Source organism: Erythrolamprus reginae, chromosome 4 (genome assembly GCF_031021105.1).
Source record: "Erythrolamprus reginae isolate rEryReg1 chromosome 4, rEryReg1.hap1, whole genome shotgun sequence".
NCBI lineage: Eukaryota > Metazoa > Chordata > Lepidosauria > Squamata > Dipsadidae > Erythrolamprus > Erythrolamprus reginae.
The window spans coordinates 49,485,573-49,506,562 of record NC_091953.1 but is presented as its reverse complement, the minus strand read 5'-3'; positions in this window follow the sequence as shown (position 1 = coordinate 49,506,562).

Below are 20,990 nucleotides of genomic sequence, written 5' to 3'. Positions count from 1 at the left end.
ACGCCAAATGGAAATGTACAGTATTGGTAATGCATTCCTGCATAGTAAAATCACAAATATTGGTGATAGGCTTCCATAATGGGGACATGGAGATAGGTCTCTGACAGTCTAAGGATGTAAGTAGGTCTCTTGTCTAATACTCACCAGGATATTGCATGGTGTGCATCTTGAATTTTTGTATATGATATACTTGTTGAGTCATTTCAGATCAAGAACAGTTTCCACCCCCTGGAGGTTTTTGGTATCACAAATAATATGGAATAGAACCCCTGACCCCGCTGGTTCTCAGGCACCTGCTGGATGGCTCTAATTTCCAACAGGTGCTGAATGTCTTCCTTCATGAGGATCCATTTGGTGGCATTGGAAGGCCTGGGGCAGTGGAAAAATAACTTTGGGTGTGTGTGTGTGTGTGGAGAGAAACTCGAGTGAGAGTTCAATAGATAAGGTCTCCCTGATCCAGGTATCATTGGTGATTTTCTCCCACCAGCTGGAAAAGAAAGCCAGCTATCCCCCAATGGGAGCATCTGCCTCCAGTTTACTTGTTCTGTTGAAAGGGATGACCACAGGCTCCTTGAAAGGGCTGTCTAAACTGGGAACCTCTGAATGCCCAATCTGGGGGATGGTATTCCTGACCCCCAAAGTGCCCCTGATATTTCCTGCAGGGTTGCTTGGGAGTCTGCGGCATCTGCCTCCTAAAAGATGAGGATCTGAGGGTGGATTTTTTGGTACAAGAGGGGATAATCTTTCTCTTATCTTTTGATTCCGCCACTATGGGGTCTAGTGCAGCCCTGATAGTGACTTATCTGAAATTGGGGTAGAAGACAGCCATCACTTATGGCCATTTATGATAATCTCAGGTGCAGGGATCCTGCAAGAGCTGAGAATCTTCCAGACAATGACCACCATTCCTACACCCCTTCCCTGAATTTATGGCATATGCAGCACCTGGGCACATCTCTGAGGGGGTAACCCATCTTGGCACATCTCTGAGAGGGGAACACCCCCTCTCTTGGCCCAGCCAGGTTTCAGTCACCCATGCCAGATCATCATTTCTCTGATGCACGCTTCTATGCCGAAACAGATGAAAGAGTTAATTCTGTCTTGGACATCCCTGGAGTCAAGGGGGCTCGACTCGTGTCTGGCCTCTGCATCACTGGTAGGGTGTGAGGAGCTCCAGGCATCCACTTCTGGAAGGCAAAGGTTAATGTTCACCATTGACAGCGCATCACTGGATCGGTTTGAGGGACGCTTATGGCACTGTCCAGTATGATCTGCCATTCTTTTCTTCTTGGAATTAATCCCCTGAGAAGCTGGCGCTGCAGTGGAGGGGGCATCTCTGGGGCTGAGTTCAGTCTCAGGTCTAGGGGTGTTTCCCCCTGGGGGGATGGACCCTTCAATTGTCTTAGTAGGGGCTCTTGGGTGAATGGGGGCATTGCCACACTGAGAGCCAGCCCCTTCAGTCAGGTGCTTTTATACTTCTGACTCAGTCCTGATTGGCTAAAGGGCAGTGTCTTCCCATTCTTGGAGACTAGCTCCACCCACTAAGGAGAAGCATCAGTTTGCAGAAGTGTATCTTTAATAGTTCTTTGCATGACACTTCATGAATATTAGTTCTAGAACCAACAGGTGTCAGACCTAATTATTAAACACCCATTTAAAATTTTACAGACAATTCCTTATCTCTTCCCACTTACATTGTTGATTGCTTTGTCTTGCTTGAGCAATAACTCACATAATAAAGGAATATTTGTATAAGGTAATATTCTAAGCATTGAACTCTTTCTAAACCATTCCTTTTTGTTAATCAGAGCAACAGCCATATCATTCATGTCTCTCTTTGCCTTATTCAATCCAGAAACATAATCTGTTTTATTTCCAAACAAAATTGTACTGGGAAAATTGCCCTCCCATTTCATACATGTTGGTATGTATAATGCTACAAATTGTATTTTCCCGCTTTCTCTTTGCAAAGGATGATTTTTAAAATATTAAAACGAATTTTCATAGAAACATAGCTGATCACTCCTCCAATTAAAAATATAGAATAGAGTTTGTCTTCTAAACATTGCTTTTCTTTTATTTCAACATAGAAACTTTCTTAGTTCTTGAAGTCAAAACATTATTAGGGCAGAAGACTTTGTAATATTATATTTGTATGGCAAAATCAGTGAAGACAGCTATTTGTTGAAATTGCAACTAACCATATTTGCTTGATATATTATTAAAAACTTGAAACAAGGGATGAAAATTTTTAAATTGTTCTCTTCTGAAACTTTCACAAGATTTAAATAATGGTACATAGTAGCCCATTTCAGAAACTTTAAAATAATCAAGAAACTGTGACAATTATATAGTCTACAGTACTCTTGAACCTATTCTAAAAATTAAGATTGGTAAAGTGATTTGATTTAAGGGATCAATTCATTATGTAAAGATATGCTCAAATATATAGATAGAATTAATTGTTTGGTCCAGGCATGTATTTCAGATCCTCTGATTGTTTTGTACACAGGAGGAAATCAGATTCTAAACTAGTCATGGATTTTGTATTATGTATAAAAAAAATCCTCATCAGGACCAAATCTGGAATCTAAGGCTTCACTACCTATAAAAATGCCAATGGGTATGCATTATGTAATTATTTAAACAGTTCTTTCCATAAATTCCTTCCATAACTTCTGATAGAAGACCTGTGGTGGCATAGTGGTTATAAAGCAGTACTGCAGGCTAACTCTGCCCAGAGCCAGGAGTTGGATTTTAACTGACTGAAGGCTGACTCAGCCTTCCGTCCTTTCGATGCCAGTAAAATGAGAACCCAGATTGTTGGGGGCAATATGCTGACTCTCTAAACACCTTAGAGGAAGGTGTAAAGCACTATGAAGCAGTATATAAGTTTATTGCTAATACTACATATTTTCTTATCAATGTATGTATATTGATTATTAGCATCAAAGTAGTTTGCTATTTTATTATATTTAAGCTGGTAGTTATCAATATACCAAAAGAACTTTTAGCTCTTCCTTATCTCTAGCTTTAAGGTGTAAGCTATATATCCATTTAATGACAAATCAGTTGAAAGTCAGTTTCTTGCAGCAAGATGAAATGGCATGTAGTCATGAAACTTATGAAGTTATTAAGTCTACGTTTTGACAACCAACCAGCTGCATTACAACTAATTAGGGTAGCTTTGTTCTGATGGGCCTCATGTCACTCGTCTATATGCCCTGCGGAAAATAATCTCAACTTCTTTGAACTGCATTGAACAGGTAAGTTGGGAAATCACATTCTGTTCCAAATTGTTGTCAGCTAGGCCAGACAGTGGATAAGATATGTCAGTAGGGAGACTTGTTTCAAAATATGTTCTAAAGTTCTATTAACTGACTATAATAATTGGAGCAGAAAAAGAGAAATGATGATTGCATTTTCTCTATATTGAAGCACTGGTGTTTGTAATAATTATCCTCTGCTATTTTTTTGAAAATGAGAAGAGTATAGGCCTTAAGCAAGTGAGCAGAATTATAGCTGAATCAGTGATTGGACTGGGGTGACTTTAAAAAATTCTAGAACGTAAAACTATATTTTTATCAAACTGTTTTCTGTCATCCTAAACTTTTTCTGGTTAGACAAAAACTGATATGAATCCAGATCTAAGGCTTGCTTGTCAGATTTATTAGTTATTGACAATGTGTAAGATTTCTAGTAATACTTGAAGGGATATACAGCAAAGCCTGATTGCAGAAGAGACGGAGTAACGACTCGGACACCAGAGCTGGATTTAAAATTGGGTCATTTTTATTATAATAAATTTGCATAATTTATTAATTAAATTAGCATGAATTAGCATGAATTTGCATAAATCAACATACTCAACTATGACCCGGAAACAGTGGACCTGCAGGGTCAAACAAACACTTCCGGGGCGGAAATGATGTAAAAGGTCAACATTCCTGGGCAACTAAGGGCGTAGTCGATGCTGGTCCAGGTGAGGGACCTCTCCCTCACCTGAGACCCTGCCATGCACTCGCATGAGGGGGGTCCCGCCGGCTCACCCCTACCCTGGGACTTCAATAGCGGGACCCAAAGACAGGTTCCCCCCAAGTGCGCAGGTAGCACCCACCATGGGCTTGGAGAGAACCTGTCAATCATCCCCAAAGATGCCCAAGGGAGAACGCGCAGTTGCTGAAACCACCCAGATTTCCGCCCCTAACCTGCCTACCCAATGACCAGAGGTAAGCCAATTAACCTAATTAAATGCAAGCACCCCCTAACCGCACATCCATCTCCCCAGTGTGGAATGGGCGAAAAAACAGCCTGGCCTAATGGGCGAGGCTGCAAAAAATTCCCATTCGGCCCCCGAAGGCGACCCACTAGGCACACTGCAAAATAGGGAAGGGCGGGTGGGTGTCTGCTCTTAAGCACAGGTCCGGGCGAAAAGGCTTTCTTCCCGGCCTGCTGTCCCTTAAATAGGGCCAGCAGGCCCCGCCCGGACCCGACGTCATGCCCAGCCATGTGGGCTGGGCATTCTCGACCGAAATCTCGCCTCGCGAGATTTCGGCCGAAAACAAGATGGCGGCCGCCATCGGAAGGGTCCGAGTCTGCCCGGCCCTTCTGCAACAACGCCGTGGGGCCGGTAAGTCAGCCGGCGGTATTGCAGAAGAGACGGAGTAACGACTCGGACACCAGAGCTGGATTTAAAATTGGGTCATTTTTATTATAATAAATTTGCATAATTTATTAATTAAATTAGCATGAATTAGCATGAATTTGCATAAATCAACATACTCAACTATGACCCGGAAACAGTGGACCTGCAGGGTCAAACAAACACTTCTGGGGCGGAAATGACGTAAAAGGTCAACATTCCTGGGCAACTAAGGGCGTAGTCGATGCTGGTCCAGGTGAGGGACCTCTCCCTCACCTGAGACCCTGCCATGCACTCGCATGAGGGGGGTCCTGCCGGCTCACCCCTACCCTGGGACTTCAATAGCGGGACCCAAAGACAGGTTCCCCCCAAGTGCGCAGGTAGCACCCACCATGGGCTTGGAGAGAACCTGTCAATCATCCCCAAAGATGCCCAAGGGAGAACGCGCAGTTGCTGAAACCACCCAGATTTCCACCCCTAACCTGCCACGGAGCGGGGGTCAGATCTCTATCTTGGCCCCCCGACTCCCCCCTCTATCTGCGCCAGCTCACGCAGAGACCGCTGCAGGTCCTGTAAGAAAATGGCGTTCCCCTGTTCTGACAGGTGAACGCCATCGGCCCGGTAAAGCCACGGCCGATCTACGGTGATGAGGGGATGGGCCACTACAACCCCACCTAATTCTTTGACAGTTTTTCCCACGGCCTTATTCACCCTACGCCTGACCCGGTGTATGGCCCTAAGGGAAATGGCGTCCCTCCAAACGATCCTTGGGAGGATCTCTGACCACACCACTTGCGTGGTGGGCCATACCGTGCGAAGCCACCGCAGGTCTTCGCGCGCCTGGACGATCAGCGGTAGACCGCCAAGCAGGCACAGGTCATTGCCACCGAGGTGCAAGACCAGCCATCTGGGTGCGGCTATGGGCTGCCGACCACCCAGTCCCCTCTGGGCGCGACCCTGGGTAGCCGCCCGCCCAGCAGCGCCGGGTACCGCCCTGAGATGCTGAGTACCCAGCAACGTCGGTAGGAGCCCCTCCCACCGCATACCCCTCCGGCCCATCCAAACAACATTGACCCACCGTCCCAACGACAGCTGGGTCCCAATGGCGCTTCTGGCTGCTGAGCGGCCGGCCCAGAAGACCATGCTGTGGCCACACAGCAGCGCCGTCGGTTTCTGCCTGGACTGGGAACCTGGAAGAGGACACACACACAGAGAGGTTACCTAGCCTAAACCCTGCCCCGAATCCTCAGCGGGCCTAACATAACCCAAGTATGCCGCTGACCGCCAGCGGCCGATCTCCTGAATCCGTTGGGCCGGGAAACCAGAAAGTGCCGCGCTAGTGGCGGCGCCGATACGGAACGAATGCGTTCCGTAGCCGGCGGGATCCATGCCTACCTGAGACATAGCCTTAGACACTATCGCCCAGAATTGATACCGGGTCAGGGGGGTGCCATCCTGGTGGACAAAAAGTTACCCACACCCTGACCCCCGCAAACCACAAAAATGCTGCAAAGCAGCCACCGGGCAAACAGACTTATCGGTGGCTGCACTAAGTTCAAGTCTAACCCCTCTGTGTAACTGATCTGTCTTGGAGTGTCTCACCAAAAGGGAGACACCCCCCTGTCTAAAGGTCAGATCAGCGAGCTGGAAGGCGCGGAGCGACAAGTCAGACTGCGAGGAGGCCATTGCCTCGCTGACCCGGAGGGCCCCAAAAAACATAACACAAGTCGCTGCCCTAAACAGACGAGCCTCGTAAAGAGAGGCACACAGACTGTCAAACGTCTGATTAATCAGAGACAGCTGGTGAACCGTCAGGGCCTGACGAGTGTCGGAGGGGAACCCCTGTCGCTCCCTCACCCAGCCTTCCAGCATCCTCCGGATGCGAAAATCACCCGAAAAATCACCAAACCCCCCCGCCTTAGACAGAAAGGCGAGGCCGGCTAACCTAGACCTGATAGTCCTCACTGAAAGGCCACGCCCCTTCAGCAGGACACAAAATTCAGCTAGGTGCTCAACCGGGGCAGGCCAGCAATGGGGGTAACCCCTACCCTGCCTGAAATCCCCAAACTCCTTACCTGCACGCTGGTAAGCTCGCAGGGTGCCAGGAGCTACCGATAAGGCGATCGCCCTGGAGGCCTCGTCTCTCCAGCTCTCGGGAGCCCGCCCAGGCTCCACAGGTGGGCTGGAAACACCTCTGGCGACTCTCGGGCCCACGGGGCCAGGGTCCGAAACCTGGACAACTGACCACGGGACAAGGCGTCAGCCACCCCGTTATCTAAACCAGGGACGTGCCTAGCCAAAAACAAGGCGTTCAAAGACAAGGACCTGTGCACAAAATGGCGGACAAGCCGCATCACCCTGTCACTCTTAGAGGACAGGGCATTCACAACATGGACAACCGCTAGATTGTCACACCAAAAATGCACAGTCTTGTCCCTGAACTGCTCTCCCCAGAGCTCTAAGGCCACTATTAAGGGGAAAAGCTCCAAAAAGGTCAAGTCCTTAACCAATGAACAGGCACTCCATTCCGGAGGCCATGCCGACCAGCACCACTGGTCACCTAAAACTACCCCAAAACCGCAAGTCCCTGCAGCGTCGGAACACAGCTGCAGCTCCGCTTCCAAAAGAAGCTCCTGCCGCCAGAAAGACAACCCGTTAAATCGTTCCAAAAACTCCCGCCACACGCAGAGGTCAGCCCTGACCCCAGCGCATAAGCGGGTACGATGGTGGGGCAACCGTAGCCCCTTCATCGCATCATACAACCTGCGAGGCACCACTACCCGACAGGCGAAATTAAGGATCCCGGCCAACTCCTGGAGCTGCCGAAGAGTAACCTTCCTGCAGCCCAAGACCGCCTCAAGCTTGGCCCTAATTTTAACCAGCTTATCCAGGGGCAATCTGGAAGATTGCTCCTCTGAATCCAATTCAATACCGAGGAAGGTAATCCTGGTGGCAGGGCCTTCGGTCTTCTCAGGGGCTAAAGGCACCCCCAATTGAGCACAAAGGGCTTCGAAGTCCCGCATCAAAGCAAAGCATTGTTCCGAGTGTGCCGGCCCGGCCATCAGGAAATCATCAAGGTAATGAACGACCGAACCCAGGCCACTGCGCCTCCTGAGCACCCACTCCAAGAAGGTACTGAAGCTCTCAAAAAGGGAGCAAGAAACAGAGCAGCCCATAGGCAATGCCCTGTCCACATAAAACCCACCTTCAAAATGGAAGCCCAGAAGCTCGAAGTCGCCTGGGTGAATGGGGAGGAGCCGGAATGCCGACTTAATGTCGCATTTACCCATAAGGGCTCCCACCCCACACTTCCTAACCATGGCCACGGCCGCATCAAAGGATGCGGACCGGACTGAACAAAGTTCGTCAGGAATGAAGTCATTCACTGACTCCCCTTTTGGAAAAGACAAATGGTGAATCAACCTAAATTCACCACTCGCCTTTTTGGGGACCACCCCCAGGGGGGACACTCTAAGATTCGAAAAGGGCGGCTCCGGGAAAGGCCCGAGGACCCTGCCCTCAGCAACCTCCTTCCGAATCTTAGCCCGTACAATGTCCTCATGTCCGACAACCGACCTGAGGTTGTCGGACATGAAAGCCTTCCTAACGCCCACATAAGGGATCCTAAATCCCTCAGAGAAGCCCCTCAAGAGCAACTCGGCTCTCGGGCGAGGGTGGTAGTCGATCAACCAACCCTCAAGCACAGAAACATTAATTGGGCTGGGCCCCTTTTCCCCCAGCTGGTGGGGGAGGTTTTCCTGGACCCCCGCCCTTCTTCTCCGCCCCTTTCTTGGGGCGGGGACAGACTGAAGCCGCATGGGACCCCCCACAATTCCCGCAGGCATGCCTGTACTTACAAAAGGGACGAAAACACGCCCCTTTTGCAGCAAACTCATGACAAGCGGGCGAGGCCCCCTTTCCAGCCACACCAGGAGTCGCCTTGGCCGGCGAAGCCGCGCCAGGCTCCTCCTCCATGAAATGCCCACTATCTGTACGCTCACACCCTTCCTTCCCTGACATATGCGTGGCCCGGAACCAAAGGTCCGGCACCACCATACCCCAAGGCAAGTTAGGCTCTACCGCCATCCTCATACGAAAGCCTTTATCATAATGGCGCCATATGGTGCCCTTATATTCGAAGTGGGCCCTGGCAATTAAATCTATATATTTAAACATGGCAGAGGCCATAGCCGGCTGCCTCTGAATCACCACAGACCCATAAGTAAGAAAGGCATACAGCCAAGAGCTGAAGCATTTCGTTACTTTGGTTTTCTTTGTTTTCTCCCCCGGGACAATCTCTTTCTCCTGCTTCGGAACCTCTCGGTTCAAAAGCGAAAAAAGATCCACATATTCTCCCCGCCATATAGCCTCCTTGACCGAAGGGTGAAGGTGGCATCCTAGAGGGGTGGACGGCAACCCGCACGGGATAGCCCCTGCCTTAATGCAAGCGAACGGGTCCCATACCGAGTTGGCCGCCACACCAAAAACTCCCGCACCGTGGGGGTAGGGCAAGACGGGGAGTGGGGGCATAACAGCAGGGGCCGGGGGAACCCACCCCCCTGCCCCAGGCACCGCAGGTATCCCCGTAGGACCTGTCCCGGGCAGCGGAGCAGGGCCGGCCGCCGGCGGCCCCGACGGAGGAACCGGCTGCGCCCAGACCTGCCCGCAGGTGCCCGCGGAGGACCCTAAAAAACTGGACCCGCCCCCAACCCCCGCCGGGGGGAAACCCGGGGCAGGGGGAGGAAGAAAGGAAAGTGGTGTAGTGTGTGGTGCAGCCTCACATGCCCCGTACGGGGTTGATGTCATCCACGGGGGGCCCATTGTTGCAGGGCCCGGGAAAGCCGCCATCGGCCCCGCCGGGGCCTGTCGTCCCACCGGAGCCATCTGCCCAGCCTGGGCCGCCGCAGGATCTCTCCCCAACGCCGCAGGAACTTGATCCAGGGACCCTCCGGGGCCCGCACCGCTTCTCCACTGCTCGAGCTCGTCGAGCCTCTCCAACACCCTGGCCCAAGACATGGCAGGAGAAAGAACAGGTTGAGGGGCAGGAGGCAACGAAACCGCCCCCCTTGCTCAGGGACCACCCCCGTAGGCCCCTCCCTACTGGCCCGAGCCCGGGCCGAAGGCCTAAGGGCCCTCCTGGGACGTGCAGCCGGCGGAGCCATAGGGGCAGTGGCAGGCCTCTTCTTCGGGGCCATCCCACTTCTAATTCCACTAAGCAGGGAGCAACCTATGCTACTGCCTGGGCTTGAACTCCCCCCTGACTGAGTGGCCAGCAAAGGACCCCACCACTGGGCCCTACTGAGCCAATTACTGTAAGAGGCGAAGCCCTTAATCACCCTTAGGCCCCTTCCCTTAGGCGCCACAGAGAAAGCCTCCCCCCCCACAGGTAGGCCTGACAGGCCCAAACTCCGGCCTCCCCTAAACCGCCCCCCACCGCGCCCTCCTCCCGTCCGGGAGGAGGTTACCAGTCCCCCTCGGGCCCGAGGGGGATCCACTGGAAGGAGGCTCCACGAATCCTGAGGCTTGGAGCCTCACTCAGCAGGTTCGGTGAAGACGGAAGAAAAGCTCTTTTCGCCCCTTCGGGCGGCCACAAAATGGCGGCCGCGACACGAGGGTCCTAAAATGGCGTCGGAGCAGCACCAGCCGAGTGTCTGCTCTTAAGCACAGGTCCGGGCGAAAAGGCTTTCTTCCCGGCCTGCTGTCCCTTAAATAGGGCCAGCAGGCCCCGCCCGGACCCGACGTCATGCCCAGCCACGTGGGCTGGGCATTCTCGGCCGAAATCTCGCCTCGCGAGATTTCGGCTGAAAACAAGATGGCGGCCGCCATCGGAAGGGTCCGAGTCTGCCCGGCCCTTCTGCAACAACGCCGTGGGGCCGGTAAGTCAGCCGGCGGTATTCTATTGAACATTCTAGCTACACCCGCAGACTGATTTTAGTTTATGTGCATGTGTGCATGCATGTGTATGTGCACACACACACACACACACACACACACACACACACATGTTATTGTGTGCCTTTTAAAATGAATTTTGGTCTACTGAAGACAGCAAACATGCCTAATACTCCTGCCTCCTATTTTTACCATAACAAAAAATCTGAGAATTGAATGACTGAGAGAGAGAGTGATTTGTCAAGTAGTAATAAAAATGATAAATATATATAATTAAATAATATTATTATTAAATGTAACAGTTATAAATGGGTATTTTTGAAAGAAGAAGTCCTGGAAAATGCTGCAATTAGAGGAACAGGATGAAATTATCACCATAAAATCACATTTATTTGAATTTCATTGAGCACAACTAAGCCTACTTCTAAGTAAAATATATAGTGATATTTCTATCACCAATAACAAGTATTTTAAACTCCATAGCCCACTGCAAGGCCAATACATGATGGATAGATGTGTGTATGTCTCTCTCTCTGTGTGCACATACATGCATATATGCACAGGATAAATTCTAAGTTAGTGTGAAAACATTATTTCAAAATTCCTTATGAAATCATTTGGAATATAGATGCATTTTTATCTGGACCCCCAGTCAGCTGTTCCCAGAGGTGAATTTAAGCAACAGGTTCATTGGTTGTGAGTTCTACACCTTGCTTATTTTTCTGCCTCCGAAACCTCCATTTCAGAGGCTTCTTTTCTGAAGCTCCATTTCAGGAGCTTTTTTCAGCCTCTGAAACCTCTGTTTGAGAGGCTGAGTGGAGCTACATTTGGAGTATAAGACATACCCAGATTTTCACCCTCTTTTTTCAGGGAAAAAGGTTATACTCCAAAAAGTATGGTATTTCATTATGAGTAATAAAAGTAAAGTTTAGAATTGTTAATTATTATTAGTTATCCTCATACCTCAACTTTTATTTTTTAAAAAGAAATATCAGTAAAGAAGAATATTTTGTAGCTCAGGGTTGAAGGCTAGCACTGACAATATTACCTAGTTAGGGTAATGAAACATCTGCAAGAAAACAAGAGAACACCAAGTAGATCCCCTCAAAAGAAGAAATCCATGTTTCTTTCCATTCATTAGCTTCACAGTTATTCTGTGAGATAGATTAAGTGCGTAAAAGCTCTTTCATGCAATACATTCATATTTAAATTTCAATGTATGAGCAGTCCCCATTTCCTTTGTAAAATTGTGCGTTGATGCCAGTGACCATACATCCAGCCTTGGGTATACTTTGAGTCTGTAGCAGAGATATATTTGTGCTGGAACTCAGTCCTCACTAATTTCTCCAAGGTGACTTACAGAGACTATAACTAATCATTCATCACTATAAACACCAATTTGATTATCACTATTAATATCAATAATAATAACTACATGGGGCTGTCAGGGTCTGGATGGGTGCCAACAGGCTCAGACTCAATCCAGACAAGATGGAGTGGCTGTGGGTACTGCCTCCCAAGGACACGTCCATCTGTCTGTCCATTACCCTGGGGGGGGGGAACTATCACAACTTGGGCATCCTCCTCGATTCACAGCTAACTCTGGAACACCATCTTTCGGCTGTGGTGAGGGGAGCGTTTGCCCGGGCTCACCTGGTGCACCAGTTGCGGCCCTACTTGGACAGGGAGTCTTTGCTCGTGGTCACTCATGCCTTTATCACCTCGAGGTTCGACTACTGCAATGCTCTCTATATGGGGGCTACCTTTGAAGAGTGTTCGGAAACTTCAACTTGCCCAAATTGCAGCTGCACAAGCAGTCTTGGGCCTTCCAAGAAATGCCCACATCTCACCATCACTCCGCGGACTGCATTGGCTACCAATCTGTTTCCAGACACAATTCAAAATGTTGGTTTTGACCTATAAAGCCCTACGTGGAATAGGACCAGACTATCTCCGAGACTACCTTCTGCCGTACGAATACCAGCAACCGGTGAGGTCCCTCAGAGTTGGTCTCCTTAGGGTCCTGTCGACCAAACAATGTCAGCTGGTGGGACCCAGGGGAAGAGCTTTCTTTGTGGGGGGCCCGTCCCTCCGGAATAAGCTCCCCCCCTGGAGATTCGCATTGCCCCCCACCCTCCTCGCCTTCTGGAAGAGTTTAAAAACTCATCTTTGCCGCCATGCCTGGGGTTCCTTAGATCTTCCCCCCTGACCAATGAATGCTTTAGTTTGATTGTTGAATGAATGATATTAATGTTTTTTTTCTTTTTAATTAGAATTTTAAAGATTGTTTTTAAGGTATTAATTGGATTGCTATTATGTGCTGTGAGCCGTCCCGAGTCCTCAGAGAAGGGAAGCATACAAATCCAATAAAATAAATAAATAAATAAACAAACAAACAATAATAGAAACTTATCATTTCCATTTTTAAAGGTCAAGGTTGCAACCATTTAAAGAAAGTAGTTTTTTCCATTTATTTCCTGAATATAAAATAATTTTCAATTACATATTAATCTGAGAGAAATTCATTTGATTCATATTAAAATGCCAACCTCATAAATTTCTCTGGTATCTCTAGTGAAAGAAAAGTGCATAAAGAATAGTTATTCCAGATAAAGAACTTTCTACTGAAGGAAATCTAAAGAAAAAATATGCAATACCAACAGCATTTTACTATATTTCAGCAATCTCTCTATGCCCCACTTTCAAAAGGGATCAAATTGCTCTGTGTTGATTCACTTAATTTTCATCATAGCAATTTGATAATATGAATTGGTCTTTAGAGAGATAGTAATAAAGGAGGCTGACATTATCTCTCTCACTCCCTCTCTTAATTTATACAATTAAATTTATATCAAAGGATAAAATGACAACATTTTTCTTGCTCCTTGGCTAAGTTGTCTGTTTTAAACCATCATCAGAGAACAGCTTTTTTTTTTTGCCTAGAGTTAACATCTTGAACTAGAAAGTTTAAAAATCATGTGTACTTACTAATAACACTTTCTTGAATTTTGTGAATATTTTGGCGCTTGCTTTTTTTCGTTTATAATTTATTAGATTTGTCTGCCGCCCCTCTCCAAGTGGAATTTAGAAACATAGAAACATAGAAACATAGAAGACTGACGGCAGAAAAAGACCTCTTGGTCCATCTAGTCTGCCCTTTTACTATTTCCTGTATTTTATCTTAGGATGGATATATGTTTATCCCAGGCATGTTTAAATTCAGTTACTGTGGATTTCCCAACCACGTCTGCTGGAAGTTTGTTCCAAGGATCTACTACTAATTTCTTTTTTAAAGGTGGGAAATAGTGATTAAATAGAAATTTGTAAGGAAATTGTTACATATGCACATGCAGAAAATTTTTACATATGCACATATAATAATAATAATAATAATAATAATAATAATAATAATAATAATAATAATAAATTTATTACATTTGTATGCCACCCCTCTACAAAGACTCAGAACGGCTCACAACAATAATAAACAATGTAACAAATCCAATACTTATTAGCAAGGGGATACTTCAATGCTTGGCGACATAGGTCGACTTTCAGCAACTTACGAAAGGCAAGGAGGGTGGGGGAAGTTCTAATCTCTGGGGAGAGTTGTTTCCAGAGGGCCGGGGCCACCACACAGAAGACTCTTTCCCTGGGGTCCGCCAGACTACATTGTTTAGTCAACGGGACCCGGAGAAGGCCAACTCTGTGGGACCTAATCGGCCACTGGGATTCATACGGCAGAAGGTGGTCCCAAAGGTATTCTGGTCTGATGCCATGTATCAAGTGTTACATATGCAGGCCACTTTTTAAAGCCATTATCAAAAATGTATATAGTATTTTTTTTCTTTTCCATTATCAAGCAATCAGAGAAACACAGTAAAAAAATCACAATGCCTCAGTTCAGCCCTTTTAATGCTATAGAAACATGTGGGAAAACAAACACGGCAGTTCACTCTTTTACTGCATTTTGTTGTTTTATATTTCATTATGTGAATGAACTTATTTATTGCTAGGAAAAGTTGCAAAGACCATAACAATCTACTACTAGAGCTGCCTACTTGAGTCTTTCACACATTAATCCTCTGTGTATCTTTAGTATTAAAAACTCTTAAAACTCTCTTGATAATAGAGAATTTTCAAGTCTGGCAAATCCATGGTGTACATATGAATGTATGTACATGTACAGTACAATCAATGATAGGCTATGGGACAGAAAGGTGGAATGCCATTCCGGTGGTGGCAATGGAGTGTGTAGCTTCACTCCATTGCCACCGGGTGTGCATGCATCGTGCACATACAAACAGCACGATTCCAGTAAAAAAAATTACCATGTTTTTTTTGCAAAGAAAATGATAATATTTGCTGCCGAAATGCTCCTCACGCCCTGGCCCATCTTCTCAGTGCTCCTGCAGGAGGTCATGTGCCAGAGCAAGGTAAAGGCTGGGCGGGGTGGCAGAGTGGGCACTGGGCCGGCTGCTCGGGACAGAGCTGCCCCTCGTGGTGGGACGGAGCCACCACAAGCAGCATGGCAGGGTGAGCAGTGGGAGCAGTGGTGAGCAGCAGTGAGTGCGGTGAGCGGCGGGGTGAGCGGCAGTGGTCGCTTACCTTATTTTGTCCTATTTTTGAGTCTTTTTGCTTCTGCACATGCACAATCTCGCGTGCGCTTCCAGCCCATTCTGGTAGCGCCGGGAATGGTAGCCCCCTCTGAGTACAATATAGCTTGCTATGGAAATATAACAATATATTTTCAATGCCCTGGGGTTTAGGGGCTAGAAGAATATTCAGTTGCTGAGAAAATAAGGAAAAATGGGATATTAAAAATTAAGGGAGAATAAATCAGGTAAAAAGAATATGGTATCAGTAGGTAGGGAAACAATAGAATCAATAGAAACAAAGTTAGAAGAAATCCTGAGGGAGGGACTTGAGAAAGATAAAACAAAATGGGCTGAGGTGGTAAAGAAGGACATGGAACATGAGTCAAAGTCATATATTGACTGTGAAGTGGAGTTATATGCAGTCAAGCAAATGGAAGGCATTATCAAGAAGTGGATGGATAACAATCAGGGGAGAGAGAAAATGGCTGAGAAGAGTTAAAAAAGGAACTCGTAGCACTTTTTTCTACAGCAATCAAGAATAGAGTGTGTATTATCAGCGGGAATTCTTCTTACTAAAAAACTGGAACAGAGAAAACAGGAATTTAGTTGGCAAATAAAATCTAATGTAGAAAAACACTTGACAGAGAAAAGCTAAGGAAATATATAGCTGGAATAACCAGGCTAAAAGAATTCGAATAGCAATAGGAAAAAGAGTTTTCAGGGGGATGGGGATGGGGGTGGGGTAATGTTCAAAAGAGTGAAGCTGTTGTGAAGTGGCAGCATAAATCAAGAAGACCCAAAACCTGGGTCCATGAGATGCCAGCTCTAAATACATCTAGGAAAAAGGAGGGTCAGTTGTGTGTGAGTAATGATTTACTCGAAAGGAATAAGTGGCAAGTTTCTCAATATAAGCTCCTGTTACAATGCCAACGTAATGATTCTTAATGTGGTAAAAGAACTTGAAAGTAATTGTAACAGGGTTTGTTTTTTCTATTTTAAAATTTATTTTTATAAAGCAATTTGGATAATATTAATAATATAGCTGTTGTGATTCAGTCTGAGGCTCCTCAGGGAACGGCTGGAACTCTGCCGGCTCCATGCTCAGAGGGGGAGGATGAGGAACAGGAGGAGGAGGACCAGGCAGACGGGGAAGAGGAATGTCAGGACGAGGAGGAAGGAGAACAGCCTGAGAACCCCGGGGGGAGCTCTCCCCAGCGAATAGCCTGGAGTCATTAGATGAGAACGCACAAGCCATCATAGATATGAGGCAGAGAAGGGCAGCACAAAGAAGGGGACAATTAGCCAGGTATTTCCATTCCTAATAGGCAACAGCTGGGTTTGGGTGTGGTTCTCCTCAGAAAGGTTGAAAAGGCAGGCTCGCCCTTCCTGTATTGTGGAGAGTTATCTTTTGGGAGTCCTGTGACCTTGCTTCGATCCTTGGCATCTCTGATTCTGGCTTGTGGCCTCGAAGGCTGAAAACTTGGGGGAGGCGTGGGTTTTATTATCTACAGCGGTGTGTGTGCCAGCAAGAAGCCTGTTGTATTGTCTGGCCGTCGTGACTCTTCTGTGAAGCTTCATAGCATTCCAGTTTGTAAGAACAGTTTTTGTTATCTGTGTTTGTTTTCAAAGATATAAAATGACTTTGCTTTTTACCAGCGTGTCTGGATACTCTTTTTAGTTGGTGTTGACGTCTGGGGGAACCCAGACAGAACAATAGCTATTTTCCACAATCAAAAGGTAAGGGTTTTTTGTTATTTAAAAAAAAACCCAAAATGGATTTATTTAAATAATAATATGCATAATGTATGACATCTACCTTTTTAAAAGGAAAAAAAAGCTTAAAATCATTGTAAGGTAATATACAACATTCTGTGGTATGTATGAAAAACATATGATGGGGAACACCTAAGTACTAACCCCCCTTAGTAATTCAGTCTAAGGATAAGAAATGCATGGCACATATGCTACATCCAATTTTTCAGCCCACAGGTCTTTGAAATTTTGCCACTACAATTCTATTCAATTGTTCCAAAATGGCCTACAATTTGAATTTTTAGCTACATTTGGATCTTTAAAGATATGTATGGAAGCTACAGTTCTTTGTCAGGAAATGATTTCCTGTTCCCATGGTCAATCTCTGAAAAAAAGAGGAGAGCATGAAAATTTCCTTGAATACAACAGTTTAAGGTGGTTTTTAATTCTCAGAAAAATGAATGGGAATGAAAGTTTGCCTTCAAGGATATAATTGCCATATGATTTCACTTTTAGGAACTGAACATAAGGTGTACCAATTTTTTAAAAATACAATCAGTTCCTTGAAGTCTACAAATTATAGAGGATAACTATATATACCAGTATTTAAAAGAAGAATAAATCTGTGATCAAACTTAATGAAAGGAAAAGGAAAGGATAGGATAAATGTAGAGAGGATGGATGCACTGTTGCAACCTCTTTGTTGTAATAGTCCCAGGAGATCTCCTTGGTTTACCAAGGAACTCGGGAATGAAATGCCATAACAGACGTCTAGAGGAGTGTTGGAGGGACAGTAAATCTGGATCTGACCAAACCCTATTAAGTTCTTATATTAAGAGTTATTTAGTGGCGCTAAAGGTGGCAAGATTCACATATATTTCCACCTTGATTGCATCAGCAGAATCTTACCCAGCCACCCTGATTAGGGTGACTCACTCCCTTCTTAACATGGGTGGAGGGGTTGATGAACCCTAGCAAGGCAGTGCTGAGAATTTTAATATGTTTTTCGCAGATATAGTCACTCAAATCTGGATGGACCTGGACTTCGACTGGAATGCAGTGTCGACTGACAATGAGTCGGTCAAGGTGACAGGGAACTGTCTTAGTCCTGTTGTGTGGGAGGAGTTTGACCTGGTGACACCTGATGAAGTAGACAAGGCCATAGTAGCTCTGAGCTGTCACCTGTTTATTGGACCCGTGTTCCTCCTGGCTGGCTTCAGCCAGCAGGGAGGAGACTTGAGGCTGGATCCAGGTGGTTGTCAATGCTTCTCTGAGGGAGGGGTCCTTTCCAGATCCCTTAAATGAGGCAATTGTGCACCCCCTCCTCAAGAAGACTTCCCTAGATCTGGCTATTTTAAACAACTATCATATTGTCTCCAACCTTCCCTTTTTAGGAAAGGTTGTTGAGAAGGTGGTGTCACTCCAGCTCCTATGGTCCTAGGATGAAGCCTATTATCTCAACCCTCAACAGTCTAGGTTCAGGCCCAGCTACAGCACAGAAACTGCTTTGGTCACGCTGACAGATGATCTCTGGTGGGTCTGGGATAGGGGCAATTCCTCTATCCTGGTGATTCTTGACCTCTCATTGGCTTTCAATACCATCAACCATGGCATCTTTCTGCACTGACTGTAAGGGTTGGGAGTAGTAGGCACCATATTATGAGGTTCTCCTCCTACCTCTTTGGTTAGTCACAGTTGGTGTTGGCAGGGGGTCAGAGGTCAAATCATACGTCCCTCCTTTTTGGGGTTCCACAGGGGTCAGTACTTTCCCCTTTGCTGTTGAAAATCTACCTAAAACTGCTGGGTGAGATCATCTGATGACACGGGGTGAGTTACCACCATTAAGCTGATTACACTAAGCTGTACATCTCCACCCTGTGTCAAATCAGTGAAGCAGTGAAAGTGATGCACCAGTGTCTGGAAGCTGTTGGGGTATGGATGAGTGTTAACAGGCTCAAGGTCAACCCTGACAGGACGGAGTGGCTGTGGGTTTTGCATCCCAAGGACAATCCCATCTGTCCATCCATTATCCTGGGGAAGGGAGCTTTTGACCCACTCAGAGAGGGATGTCCTTGTCGATCGATAACTAAGTTTAGAATACCACCTCTCAGCTGTGGTGAGGAGAATTTTGCACAGGTTTGCCTGACGCACCAGTTGTGGCCCTATTTGGACAGGGAGTCTCTCCTTACAATTGTTCACATCCTCATCATCTCAAGGATCGATTACTGTAATGCTCTCTACATGGGGCTACCATTAAAAAATGTTCAGAGACTACCGATTAATTTCCAAACGTAATTCAAAGTGTTGTCATTACCTATAAAGCCCTACATGGCTTAGGACCAGGTTACTTACAGGACCATCTCCAGCCTCATATATCCCAGTGACCGATCAGAGCCCACAAAATCGGCCTTCTCCAGATCCCATCAGTCAATCAATGCTGCCTGATGGCCCTAGGGGAAGGGTCTTTTTTGAGGCAGCTTTGGCCCTCTGGAACCAACTCTTCCCAGACATTCATACTTTTCCCACTCTCCTGGCCTTCCAGAAGGTTCTAAAAACTCACCTTTGCCAGCAGGCCTGTGGTTGTTGAATTTAACATTCTGCTCTGGCTGTTAGCATGGCTGTGATATGAACGAGGGTGATTATATGATTTTGAATGTGAATGGGTGTGGTTATGGTTTTATGACTTGGGTTTTTAGAATAGTTTTATAATTGGGATTTATAATTGGGGGAGGGGGGTTGTATTGTGAGCCACCCTGAGTATTTGGGGAAGGGTGGCATATAAGTCCAATTAAACAAACAAACAAACAAACAAACAAATTCATGAACAAATACTCAGATTGGAATGCTTTGTGGTTTAAACTACTTCTGTCTTCCAGGTGTGGTAAACATTAACAAGTTTAGTCCTAAGTAAATATAGCTCAATTTAGGCTGAGAAGACTTAATGTGAGTGGCTGGGATGAGACAGAGAAAGAAATAGGAAGAACTTAACAATCAAGAAATGACAGAATTAATCAGTGGCTTTTCTAACAAATAGCAGCTCAATCCAGGCTGCACAAAGTCTAAACATTCAAAACTTTCAAAGAGATTTTGTCTTAATGAAGTTACTAATAAAACAAGACTGCAAGACTTTCACAGTTTCCAACATTCCAAAATATAAAGCAAATAGTCTGGCTTAGTAAAAAAAATTACTATGTTATTTGGTTATCTGAAATTTGATTATAAAGGATTTGTGCCAAAACTAACAAAAATCCTTATATTTTTTAGGGTATCACTAATTATCTAATTATTATAGTAGAGAAATATTAATTCATGCTTGCTGATTGTATGTAGCTAAATCACTAGACAATCGTGGCTACAGTTTTTTTTGATATTTGAAAAAAGTTATGGCAATTTGCTGATTTATGATATATGTGTATCCAACTAGAAAGAAAAGCTAAATTGAAAGTGAACAATTTATTTGTAGTAATCTGGAGAAAGAAAGGAAAAGGCTAAATTAATAAGTCTTAGGATGCAAGAAAAGAGGCTAGTTGTAACATTTCACTACTGAGTGGATGGAAACAGGTCAGTAAATTTCACCATCCAAATCCTTGAGCTAAATCCATCTTCCTAGGCTTGTAAGTTGATGTAGCCACATACATTTTTGATGGTTAGTTCTTCTAATAAATAGTGTTGGCCGAACCGAACCCTCACAATTCGGGTCCGTACTAAATTTTGTGGTGTTCGGCATGCCGGACCCAAACCCGAATTTTTTTAAAAATTCATGCTTTAGTTCGGCATTCGTGCTGAACACCGCAAAAGCCACTGCCCGGCTGTCATCTGCTGAGAAGAGGAGGAGCTGGGCGCTGGTGGCGGCGGAGGAAGGCGAACACCGGGGAGCTGTCAGCCAGTCGGGAGGCTGGAAGGGAGGCACAAAAGGAGCTGGGGAATCCCACGAAAAGATTCCGGGGGTGGAGCTTTGACGTCATGTACACTGGCAGGTTGCTAAGGACGCCAAAGTGATCACTTCCTGGATTCCATGGAATCCAGGAAGTGATCACTTTGGCATCCTTAGCAACCTGCCGATGTACATGATGTCAAAGCTCCACTCCCATAATCTCTTCGTGGGA